Consider the following 12083-nt stretch of genomic DNA (forward strand, 5'->3'; position numbering starts at 1 on the left):
CTCTGTGAGTTAGCCAGGCCTCTCTGACTTCCACTTAACCTTTGCAGCTCATTACAATTAAGTGTTAAGAAAACTGGATCTTATTGGTTTTTATTTCTATATCCCCATTGATTTGGGGGAGTCTAATTCTGGAATATTAACATTTCCTACTCCACAGCACCACCAACCCTGGTCTACGCTGCTCATCTCAAAACTGTATGTCATTGGTTTCTTAAATAGAATGCCTTCCACTCATTGGGACATGGGACAGTTTTCTGCATTCCCTGGTATACCCACTTTAGCACCCAGTATGTTGATCCTTTTAATCCATTCTTCCACCAATTAATATATCAGTTTTAACATTTCTTCTTCATTTATTATGGGCCATCATTTTTTACATGCTTCCAAATGCCAAACAAGTAGCGTAATGGGATTCTGTCCTAGGGGGAACTGTCAGTATATTAAATTTTGTTATCACAGGGTAATGCACCTTTATCAATAAATTCTCATCTACCAAATTTTATCTTATCTCCTGCTTGATCATAAATATTGAAGATATAATTCCATATAATTCTCTACCACCTAATGCTAGGGCATGGACTATTCCTTTGACTATAGTGGATTGCATTATAGATTCCTTTATCCTCAGCAGGCAAGCACTTCACTGGCTGCATTTCCTTCCAATGACATCCCATTTCAATTTAAAGCAATGAAGCTTTAACAATTGTGCTATCTCAACATTTGAGGAGTTATCAGTACTTCATCTGACAGTAGTGAAATATTTCACTTTTTCATGGAGCTAAGAGTTAATCCAGCTTCAAAATCTCATTTTAGAATGTGCCTCCTACAGTCACTTTTCACAATAACCATTTTAGGTCAAGTTTCTTAGAAAGTGACCCTGTGATGAATATTTCCACGTATGAAATTGTTTGAGGATAGCGCCTAGGAACACTTTCACTAGGCAGTTGACTGTGCCACAGGATAGAGAATGACATGAATATAACCAAGGTCAAAAGGCAGATAAGTCCCACCCAGGGAAGAGATCAGAGTATGATTTGAGATCACTGAGAACAGAGATGAAGCCTTCTTCACCTCTCATTAAAAAATACTGTGTATATTTTTTCCATAGAAATGTTTGAATTATCTTTTTATGTTTGTTTTGGGTTACTATTTGATACAAATATATTTAATTTATAATTCCTTTTTTATTATTTTCAAAAAACATATTGAAGTATAAAAATGAAATAATGTAATAAAATGAGAGGAGAGAAAATATTTTGGAAACAAATATAGAAAAAATGTGTATTTATCTCTCAAATATTAAATAAGGAGGTAATAGCAACTGAATTACAATTTTAATAGAGAATTCACAGTACTCAGAACTAATGTAGGCTACCAATTCAAAATAGAAAGTTTATTTGATTTGATCCTAATTCTAATGAGACATTTTTAAAATAGCTTCAAAGTATTTTAAAATAATAAATGCCTCATTCGCATGCACAAAATTAGGATAAAATGTAATAAAGTCTCTATTATGAATTGATAGCTGACATTTAGTTCTGAATGCTGTGGATTCTCTATTAAAATGTAATTCTGTTGATATTGAAGTGAAAGTGAAAGTAGCTCAATCATGTCCTACTCTTTGCTACCCCATGGACTACACAGTCCATGGAATTCTCCAGGCCAGAATACTGGAGTGGGTAGCCTTTCCCTTTTCCAGGGAATCTTCCCAACCCAGGAATTGAACTCAGGTCTCCTGCATTGCAGGTGGATTCTTTGCCAGCTTCTTTACATCCTTATTTAATATGTGAGAGGTAGATACACATATGGTCTTCCCTGGTGGCCCAGTTGGTAAAGAATCCACCTGTATCACAGGAGACCGAGATTCCATCTCTGGGTTGGGAAGATCCCCTGAAGAAGGAAATGGAAACTCACTCCAGTATTCTTGTCTGGGAAATCTCATAAACAGAGGAGACTAGCAGGCTACATGCCATGGGGTCACAAAAGTCAGACCAAACCTAATGACTAAATCATCACTATATATATATACCTCCAGTCAATATTTGTCTCCAGAGCACGCATGCATGATTTTTTTTTCCTACCTGGATTTCTCCCAACTATCTCAAATATACTATATGCAAATTTGATATCATTATTTCATCAACATCCCATCACCTACACATACAAATTTCCTCTCTCACAATCTCCTCTTTGTCTCTTTTGTAAATGACCTAAGTGGCACAATTTTATTTTTTCATCAAAGCATTTATTCTATTAACTTAAGTTGATCCCACTTTTGACCTCAATCAGATCACTGATTTCTACTGTTTCTCTTTCAATCCTTCTCTCCACTCTCACTACCTGTGCTTCAAGCAGTACTTAGCTTCTGTTTGAACTCCCACAGTTAATTTTTCCCTGGTTTTCCAACTAGCAGTCTTATCTATATCAATTCAACTTTCTCCATATCCCCTATTTATGACCAAAAATCCCAGGTTTTATATGCAGATTGCGTGAATCTTGGTTTGTAAAGTCATTTGCAAAAGCTTAAATGTGGATTTAAGTTTTGGAAAGAGTTAAATTTCATTAACTTGTGGATAGGGCTTAATTTTGTTTGAGGTAAAAAAATAAAACACAGTTACATAATGATTCTGATTTCCTTGTGTTACTTGCAAATGTCACTGAAATAAATCTAACTTGTTATCTCTGTGCCAAAGTTAACTGAACTATCTAACGACTGAAAAATCTAGTTCTCACTAATGATATGAAATTAATTACCACAGTCCTGGATGCTGTTCACCCTAAACCTTCTTCATTTCTTCACTAATATGTTACAATGCCATAGTTATATATGATCAGTGCTAAGATGCCACAAAGTGATGGGAAGGTGCCGGGAGATCTGCGTTTGCCCCTACAGTGACTTTGCTCTAAAGCCACTCAGAAATTTTAGACTTCACCCTGAGTTCTCCATCTCTAATCACATAAGTTTTTTAGAGAAATTTAAACACATTTTCTTTAGCAAAAACAATGCACCCTCCTCCATCCTCTATTTGTTACTTGAGAAGAATTGCTTTGCAAAAAAGCATCATAGGAAAAGGGGCATGAAATTTAACATCAAAAGGACTACATTCACATTACAATTCAAACACTCACTGGCTAAAAAATGTTTGACAAGTGGTAAAATCCAAATTAGTTCTTATATTACAGGATTAATTTAAGATGACTCTGTTGAATCTGTTGGTGAAAGCATTTTCTTTATAATTTGAACATAAGCATCTTAGAGGCCCAATGTCAAAGATTTGAAATAGCACTTGAGAGTCTAATAAGGAAATCATGTTTTCACAATCTTTTATGTAAATCATTGCCACAGGACAACCACTTTGGTGGAGTGAGGCTTGTATTGGAGTCATTCCTATCTGAGGGCATTATGTCTAAGAGTTGTCAAGAAACTTCTGAATGGTCACACAATTCACAAAAGCAGACCTAAATCTTTCACCTAAATTTCAGGTTTCAGTCCTGTATGTGCATTGTCAATGCTGGCAGGCAGTAGCCAGTGCAGAACTTTCTCCGTAGCAGCCATTGCAGACAACCTATTTCATGGTTGATTAATTGAATGGCCAGTAAATTATGTTAATAAAGAACCAAATTCCCTTCACAGTAATTTCTAATGCATAAACCTAGCTTGGCTGTCCTGAGCTACACTATTTGCTCATATTGAATGATATTTCAAGGACTATTATATTCCTCATATCTTCTGTTTTCTTGTGTTGCCTACATCTGGAGAAATCCCTATTTGAATAAACATCTATGAAAGATTACAGGGCAAAATATTTTGAATCCTGCTATAATATATGCTGTCAATGACTACAGCAAGATCAGTCAGTGATCTCCTTGGGCAGGTTATCATTATGAACACTGCTGTAAGTGTGATTTGTTACTTAGGATGTGAATATACTGTAAAAGAATAGATTAGAAACTTAATGTCATAAAGATAGCCACAAAGTCAATTTAAATTTGAAGATAATTTTGAAAATACTATGACTTTTAGCTTCCCTGGTGGTTCACATGATAAAGAATCCTTAAGCAAAGTGGGAGAGCCTAATTCCATCCCTGGGTCCAAAAGACCCCCTGGAGAAAGGAATGGCTACCCGCTCCAGTATCCTTGTCTGGAAAATTCCATGGTCAGAGGAGTCTGGTGAGCTAAGTCCATGGGTTTGCAAACATTAGGACATGACTGAGCGACTAACACTTTTAGTTTCATACCTTTTAGCAGACGGAATTATTAGACTCAGATTGTGTTAAAAGGGAATTGGGTAAAAGCAGATATTTCTGTTTTTTGCCAGCCTTCCCTATAAAGAAGCTAAGAATGACTTTGGATGGGTTCCTTTGCTTTCAGTTCCTAGCCTGTGAACTTTTGCATTATATCTTGCCTCACGACTGTTTAAAAGCTACTATAGAACATTCTGGTAATGAAAAACAGATGATATTTATTACAAAAAATAACCTCCTAGACTAGGACTCTAGATGGGAGAGTTCATTTTAAGTGGAGTTCATCAAACTTTATAAATTGTGTTTGTGTAATGTTTATTGAAAATAATATGCATCTGAGAATATAACAGTACATAACTCCACAGTTTAACTCAGTAAACCTAGGCAGTATTGATATCATTATTTTCATTATTTAAGCCAATTTATGTGCCTGCTGGAATAGTGGTTATATAATTTATACACAGTAGTTATGTAATTTAGTCTTAGTCTACAATTTTTGTAATTTTTTGCTATTAGAAAATAGCATGGCAGGAGCCTGGCAGGCTACAGTCCATGGGGCTACAGAGTTGGACATGACTGAAGTGGCTTAGCACACATGAACATAGATTCTCATTTATACTGCTCTGGTCTTCTTAAAATAGGAAGATTGTTGTTGCTCAACAAAGCACTTTATACATAGATAAGAAGGTTGAGACTTTTATTAATTTTTAAAATTTTACCAGGTTAGCACTTAGAGCCATTAAGACATATATATATCATATATGTATTTGGAAACTAATTTATTAGAGCCTCTCAAATAAAAGTTCTATTAAGAATAGACATGAGCTTATAAACGACCAGACGTTTCTCTCTCCTTGAAGGGATCAAGCACTGCTGGGAAGACTTGGCTCCAGATATAGGAAAGCTAGCAAAGTTAACAAGAGCAGCAATTACCCTCGAAGAAAAGATGCCATCATGGGATAGCAAGTTAAATAGAAGAAATAAATGTGAACGAGCATTTAGTTTGACTTCCCTAAACTGAAGATGTCCAGTGATTCACCAAAAGTTCTACATTTTTATTTTTGTACAAGGTTAGTACCTAAACTAAACTTTTACTATAAGATTTTTTCAGTTGCTATGCCAAGCATGTTTGTTCAGTCATGTGCAACTATTTGTGACCCCATGGACTGTAGCCCACCAGGTTCCTCTGTCCACGGGATTATCCAGGTAAGAATACTGGAGTGGGTTGCTATTTCCTTCTCCAGGGGACCTTTCTGACCCAGAGATTGAAACTATGGCTCTTGTGTTTCTTGAATTGACAGGCAGATTCCTTTCCACTAGCACTACCTGGGAAGCTCTCAATTGCTACACATACTCAGCTTCTCAAGTTCACTTTGAATGAATTCCACTTTATTGCCAGTTTCTTGCTGAATGAGTTAACAAAAATGTTAGGCACATACTCATTTAAAAATAGTCCTGTTCCATTAATTCTGAGTACTATGAGAAGTCACAGTAAAAAATAAGAGTAGGAGAGAACAAGATGGCGAAGGAGTAGGTGGACATGGAGTACATCAGGAATGTACCTTCTCCCCATGGAAACATCAGGAATACACCTTCAGACACAGAAGTACATGCAGAACACCATCTGAAAGCGGACAAGAATATCTGACCCATGGAAAAGAATATATAGAACCACCTAAAACTCGGTAGGATGAAGGAAATAGGGGGAAAAACAGGAGTGTTAGTAGGACTGGACCTGCCATCAGCAAGAGGTGAAACTGAAGGAGGGGTCTGATCCCCACAGTAGGGCAACTGTCTGAGTCAGAGGAGAAACATTTAAGGCTGAGAGTAAAACAGCTGATCTGTGGCAGCCTAAATGGAATGAGAATCAGACAGTCCTTGCCACAGCCATGCATAACCCTGATAGGAACGCTGGTCTCCTGGAAGGGCCAGCAGCTGAGAGGTGGAGTTTAGGGGTTGTGGAGCAATCTCAGGGCAAGGGCTGCTGTTGACTGCAGAGAGACAGATCTAGGGGATGTGAGGGATGAGTTTGTGGTGGGAAATGCCTGTGGAGAAAAGCTGGACAGCCGTGGAAGCAAGGTGATACTGCTGAGTCACATGCAGAGGGCAGAGCCATCACCATAGGCTCTCTCCCCACCATGCCAGCATAGGCAGCTGAACAACAGAGAGGCTGGCCCATCAAAGGCCTGATGCACTGAACTACAGAATAGGACCCCACCCAGGGGGCCCCTTTAAGTGCCTGACATGCCGATCTGCAAAATGTAGGACCCCAGGCGGCGGCCGGCGGGGGGGGGGGGTGCCCTCTATGTGCCAGACACGCTGAAAAACAGAGAAGGAGGGCTTCTCAGCCCTCTAAGTGCCTGAACAGGTGGTGTTATGGAGGAAGACTGGCCGAACAGGCCTTCTGACCGCCAGCTATAAGTGGCTGGAAAAAAAGACTCTGAAAAGGCCATAACTCCTGCAGCAGAAGCAGTCTATGTCCCCGCACACTTGGCCCTGCGAGAGTCCCCACAAGCCAAGCAGCTTCACCACCTTCACGCTTAACTCTCACTGGGGCAGAGCTGCCACAGGCAAAAAATATCTTGCATCTATGAACATAGGGTCACTTCAGTCTTGTCCAACTCTTTGTGATCCTATGGACTGTAGCCTGCCAGGCTTCTTCGTTAGAGAGGGGGTTCTCCAGACAAGAATACTGGAGCACGTTGGCCAATACTGGTTGCCATACCCTTCTAGAGCATTACATTTCCTGCTGCCCTAGCCGCCACCCCCCTGAGTGCCTATGCTGCCAGAATCACTGTGACCCAAGCAGCAGCACCACCTCCAACCCAGGCCCTCTGAGCAGCAAGCCCAAGCCCTCCAGGGCAGCCTCAGGAGCTAAACTCCAGTGGACAACCCACATGGAGAGGTGGAAATAAAATCACATTTGAAACTCAGGGGCAGTGGGGCTAAGGAAGAAGACCCCAAACCCTCCCACCGGCTGTACAAGCTGCAGATTAGATCCACATGATCAAATAAGCAGACTCTGTGTCTATGGAATACATAAAAGGCCATTGAGAGCTCCCACACACACAAAAAGCACTAGCTCTGATAGATGTGTACACTGGAGGAAAGAACACACAGAAAGTGAAAATGAAGTTGCTCAGTCGTGTCCAACACTTTGCGGCCCAGTGGACTGTAGCCCACCAGGCTTCTCCATCTGTGGGATATTCCAGATAGAAGTACCAGAGTGGGTTGCCATTTTCTTCTCCAGGGGGTTTTCCCGACCCAAGGATTGAACCCAGGTCGTCCGCATTGCAGGGAGACACTACATCCTCTGAGCCACCAGGGAAGTCCAGAACATAGAGGAGTAGGACCAGATTAGAATCTGAGCTGCCTCCACAGCAGATCCAGAGATCAGCAGAATGCTGGAGGGCATCCTAGGGAGATATGGTGGACTGTGACTCCCAGAGAGGGAAAGAACACTGACAGCATTGACTCAAGAAAAAACATTTATTATTCTTAATTTTTGACTGTGTTCAGTAGATTCTTTTGGATTCCCGCCCCCTCCCCACCCCCCGCCGCCTTATCCCCTTCTGTTGTAGTTGTCAATTTTATTGGCACTAAGAAATCCAATTAAGTTTTTAGCATTTTTTCCTTTTTTCCTCAGACACATTTTTTTTTATTGTTTTCATAAACCTCTGCCTCTAAGTTGGGATTTTGCAGTTCTATGGAGTTTTCCTCTATTTTTTTTTCCTTTTCCCTTTTTTCATTTTTTTAAACCTATTATTATTTTTTCTACATTTATTCCTTTATTTGCTTTTCCTAGTGTGTTTTTCTCCTTGTAGTTAATCTTTAGTGTATATAAATCTCCTTTATCTACTACTATTTAAGTTTACATATCTATTCTTTCTTTCTCTCCTTTCCTCTCAACATATTTGTTAGTTTTATTGTCATTGCTTTATTCCCCAATTGGTACCTTGCTTTAGTTTCATTTTCCAGTTTGTGCTTTAATTAGTTTTGTTCTGATAGACATAATTTTTGGTTTCCTTTGTTTTTCAGGTCAATCTATTGTACTTTATTTTTGTTAGACTGTTTTGATTTTGCTTATGGGTGTATATGTATATGTGCATATTCAGTCACACTTTCTACTGTTGTTATAAATCTCTGCCTCTACATTGGGCATTTGCATTTCTGTGGAGTTTTATTTATTTATTTTTCTTTATTCTTCCTTTTTAATTTTTTTACTTTTCTCTTTTTTATAATTTCAATTTTTAATTTTAAAAAACCTATTATATTTTTCTACATTTATTCCTTTGTTTCCCTTTCCTACTGTTCTTTTCCCCTTGCAATTAATCTTTAATGTATATAAATCTTCTTCATCTACCTGTATTTAACTTTGCATATCCATTCTTTCTTTTCTTTCTTTCCTTTCCTGTCAATGTATTTATTAGTTTGTTTTCATTGCTTTATTCCCCACTTAGCACATTGCTTTAGTTTTGTTTTCCAGTTTGTGCTTAAGTTAGTTTTGTTCTTAACTGGTCAATATAATTTTTGATTTCATTTCTTTGCTGGGTCAATCTACTGTACTTTATTTTTGTTGGACTGTTTTCACTTTGCTCATGGGTGCATAAGTAAATGTGTATATTCCATTATTTTAATTATTATTTGCCTGATTTTATAAGTACCATTTTTCTGGGGTTCATCTGTGATTTCTCGGTTTTGGATATTTAGGTTAACCTCAATTAATGCCATAAAAAAACCACTTGTGGAATCTTCATTCCTGACCAGAGATCAAACCTGAGCCTTTGGAATGGGAGCACTGACTCCAAGACCCTAGACTACCAGAGAACTAACCCAGGGAGAATCAAATAGTGAGAACTCACACAAAGGAAACCACTTGAATACAAGACCTAGCATCACCCAACCAACAGTAGCACCCTGTGCAGAATCTAAACAACAAACAAAAAAAAATACAAACCCAATCATTAGCAGACAGGATTACCACCTCACTCAGTCTTGCCCATCAGAGGAAAAACAGACAAACAAACAAACAAACAGCACAAATCTCACCCTTACAAAGCTCACACAAATCACTGGAGCAAACTTAGAAGAGCAGAAACCAAAAGGAAGAAAGAATTCAACCTTCTTCAAGGAATGAGTTCAACTTTCCTTGAAACCTGGGAAAAGGAGACCTTAAACACAGTAACTTAAAAAAAAAAAAAAAAAAATTAAAAGGCAGAGAAATACTGCACAAATGAAGGAACAAACTAGAAGCACAGAAGTCCAAATAAATGAAGAGCAAACAGGCAGACTGCCTGAAAAAGTATTCAGAATAATGATAGTGAAGACGATCAAAAACCTTGAAAACAAAATGGAGAAAATGCAAGAATCAATTAACAAAGACCTACAAGAATTAAAAAATAAACATACAGAGACAACACAATTACTGAACTTAAAAATACTCTAGAAGGAATTAATAGCAGAATATCTGAAGCAGAAGAACGAATTCAGTGAGCTGGAAGATAAAAAAGTGGAATACCTTCTGAAGAGCAGAATAAAGCAAAAAGAATGAAAAGAGCTGAGGACAGTCTCAGAGTCCTCTGGGACCATATCAAATGCACCAACATTTGAATTATAGGGTTCCCAGAAGAAAAAGAGAAAAAGAAAGGATGAGAAAAAATTTTTTTGAAGAAATTATAGTTGAAAATTTACCCAAAATGGAAGAAGAAATAGTCAATCAAGTCCAAGAGGCCCAAAGAGTCCCATACAGGACAAGCCCAAGGAGCAACACACCAAGACACATATCAATCAAGCTAATAAAGATTAAACACAAAGAAAGAATACTAAAAGCAGCAAGGGAGAAACAACAAGTAACATACAAGGGAAATCCCACAAGCTTAACAGCTGATCTTTCAGCAAAAACTGTGCTGGCCAGAAGAAAACCGCAGGATATATTTAAAGTACTGAAAGGGAGACATCTACAACAAGGATTACTGTACCCAGCAAGGATCTCACTCAAAACTGATGGAGAAATCAAAAGTTTTTCAGACAAGCAAAAGTTAAGAGAATTCAGTACCACCAAACTAGCTTTACAACAAATGTTAAAGGAAATTATATGGTCAAGAAACACAACAGAAGAAAAAAATCTACAAAATCAACCCCAAACAATTAGAAAATGGCAATAGGAACATATATATCAATAATTACTTTAAATGTAAATAGATTAAATGCTCCAACCAAAGACATAGACTGGCTGAATGGATATAAAAGACCCATATATATGCTGTCTACAAGAAACCCACTTCAGACCTAAAGACACATATACATTGAAAATGAGAGGATGGAAAAATATATTCCATGAGAATGGGAAGCAAAAGAAAGCTGCAGTAGTAATCCTCGTATCAGACAAGATAGACCTTAAAATAAAGAAGATTACACGAGATAAGGAAGGACACTACATAATGATCAAGGGATCGATTCAAGAGGAAGACATAACAATTTTAAATATCTATGCACCCAATATAAGAGCATCAATACATAAGACAAACACTAACAGACATAAAAGGAGAAATGGACAGTAACACAATAGTAGTAGGAGACTTTAACACCCCACTCACACCAATGGACAGATCATCAAAACAGAAAATTTATAAGGAGACACAAGTCTTAAATGATACAGCAGATGAGGTGAGTCTCACTGATATCTTCAGGACATTCCATCCAAACGCAGAATACACCTTCTTCTCAAATGGACATGGAACATTCTCCAGGATAGACCACATCTTCAGTCACAAATTAAACCTCAGTAAATTTAAGAAAGCTGAAATTGTATCAAGCATCTTCTCTGACCACAACAGTATGACACTAGATGTCAATTAGAAGAAAAAACTGTAAGAAACACAAACACATGGAGATTAAACAACACGTTTCTAAATAACCAAAAGGTTACTAAAGAAAACAAAGGGGAAATAAAAAAAAATTCTAGAAACAAATAACAATGAAAACAAAACAACTCAAAACCTATGGGATGCAGCAAAGGCAGTTCTAAGAAGAAACTTTACAGCAATACAACCCTACCTTAAGAAAGAAGAAAAACATCGAATAGACAGCCTAACTTTACACCTAAAACAACTGGAAAAATAAGAACAAAACCCCCCAAACTTAGTAGAAAGAAAGAAATCATAAAGATCCAAACAGAAATAAATGAAAAAGAAATGAAAGAAACAATAATAAATATTAATAAAACCAAAAGGTGTTTTTTTTTGAGAAGATAAACAAAATTGACAAAACATTAGTAAGACTCATCAAGAAAAAAAAGAGAAGCATCAAATTAATAAAATTAGAAATGAAAAAGGAGAGGTTACAATAGACAATGCAGAAATACAAAGGATTAAAAGAGACTATTTTAAACAACTATATGGCAATAAAATAGGTAACCTGGAAGAAATGGACAGACTCTTAGAAAAGTTCAATCCTCCAAGACTGAACCAGGAAGAAATAGAAATTATAAACATCCCAATTACAAGCACTAAAATGGAAACTGTGATAAAAATCTCCCAAAAAACAAAAGCCCAGGACCAGATGGCTTCACAGGAGAATTCCATCAAACATTTAGAGAAGAGCTAATGCCTATCCTTTTAAAGCTCTTTCAAATAATTACATAGGAAGGAACATTTCCAAATTCATTCTATGAGGCCACCATCAGACTGATACCAAAACCAGATGAAGACAACACACACAAAAAGAAAACTACAGGCCAATAACATTGATGAACATAGATGCAAAAATCCTCAACAAAATTTTAGCAAATAAAATTCAACAACAGATCAAAAAGCCCATACACCATGATCAAGTTGGGT

This window comes from Cervus elaphus, chromosome 19 (genome assembly GCF_910594005.1).
Source record: "Cervus elaphus chromosome 19, mCerEla1.1, whole genome shotgun sequence".
Taxonomy (NCBI): domain Eukaryota; kingdom Metazoa; phylum Chordata; class Mammalia; order Artiodactyla; family Cervidae; genus Cervus; species Cervus elaphus.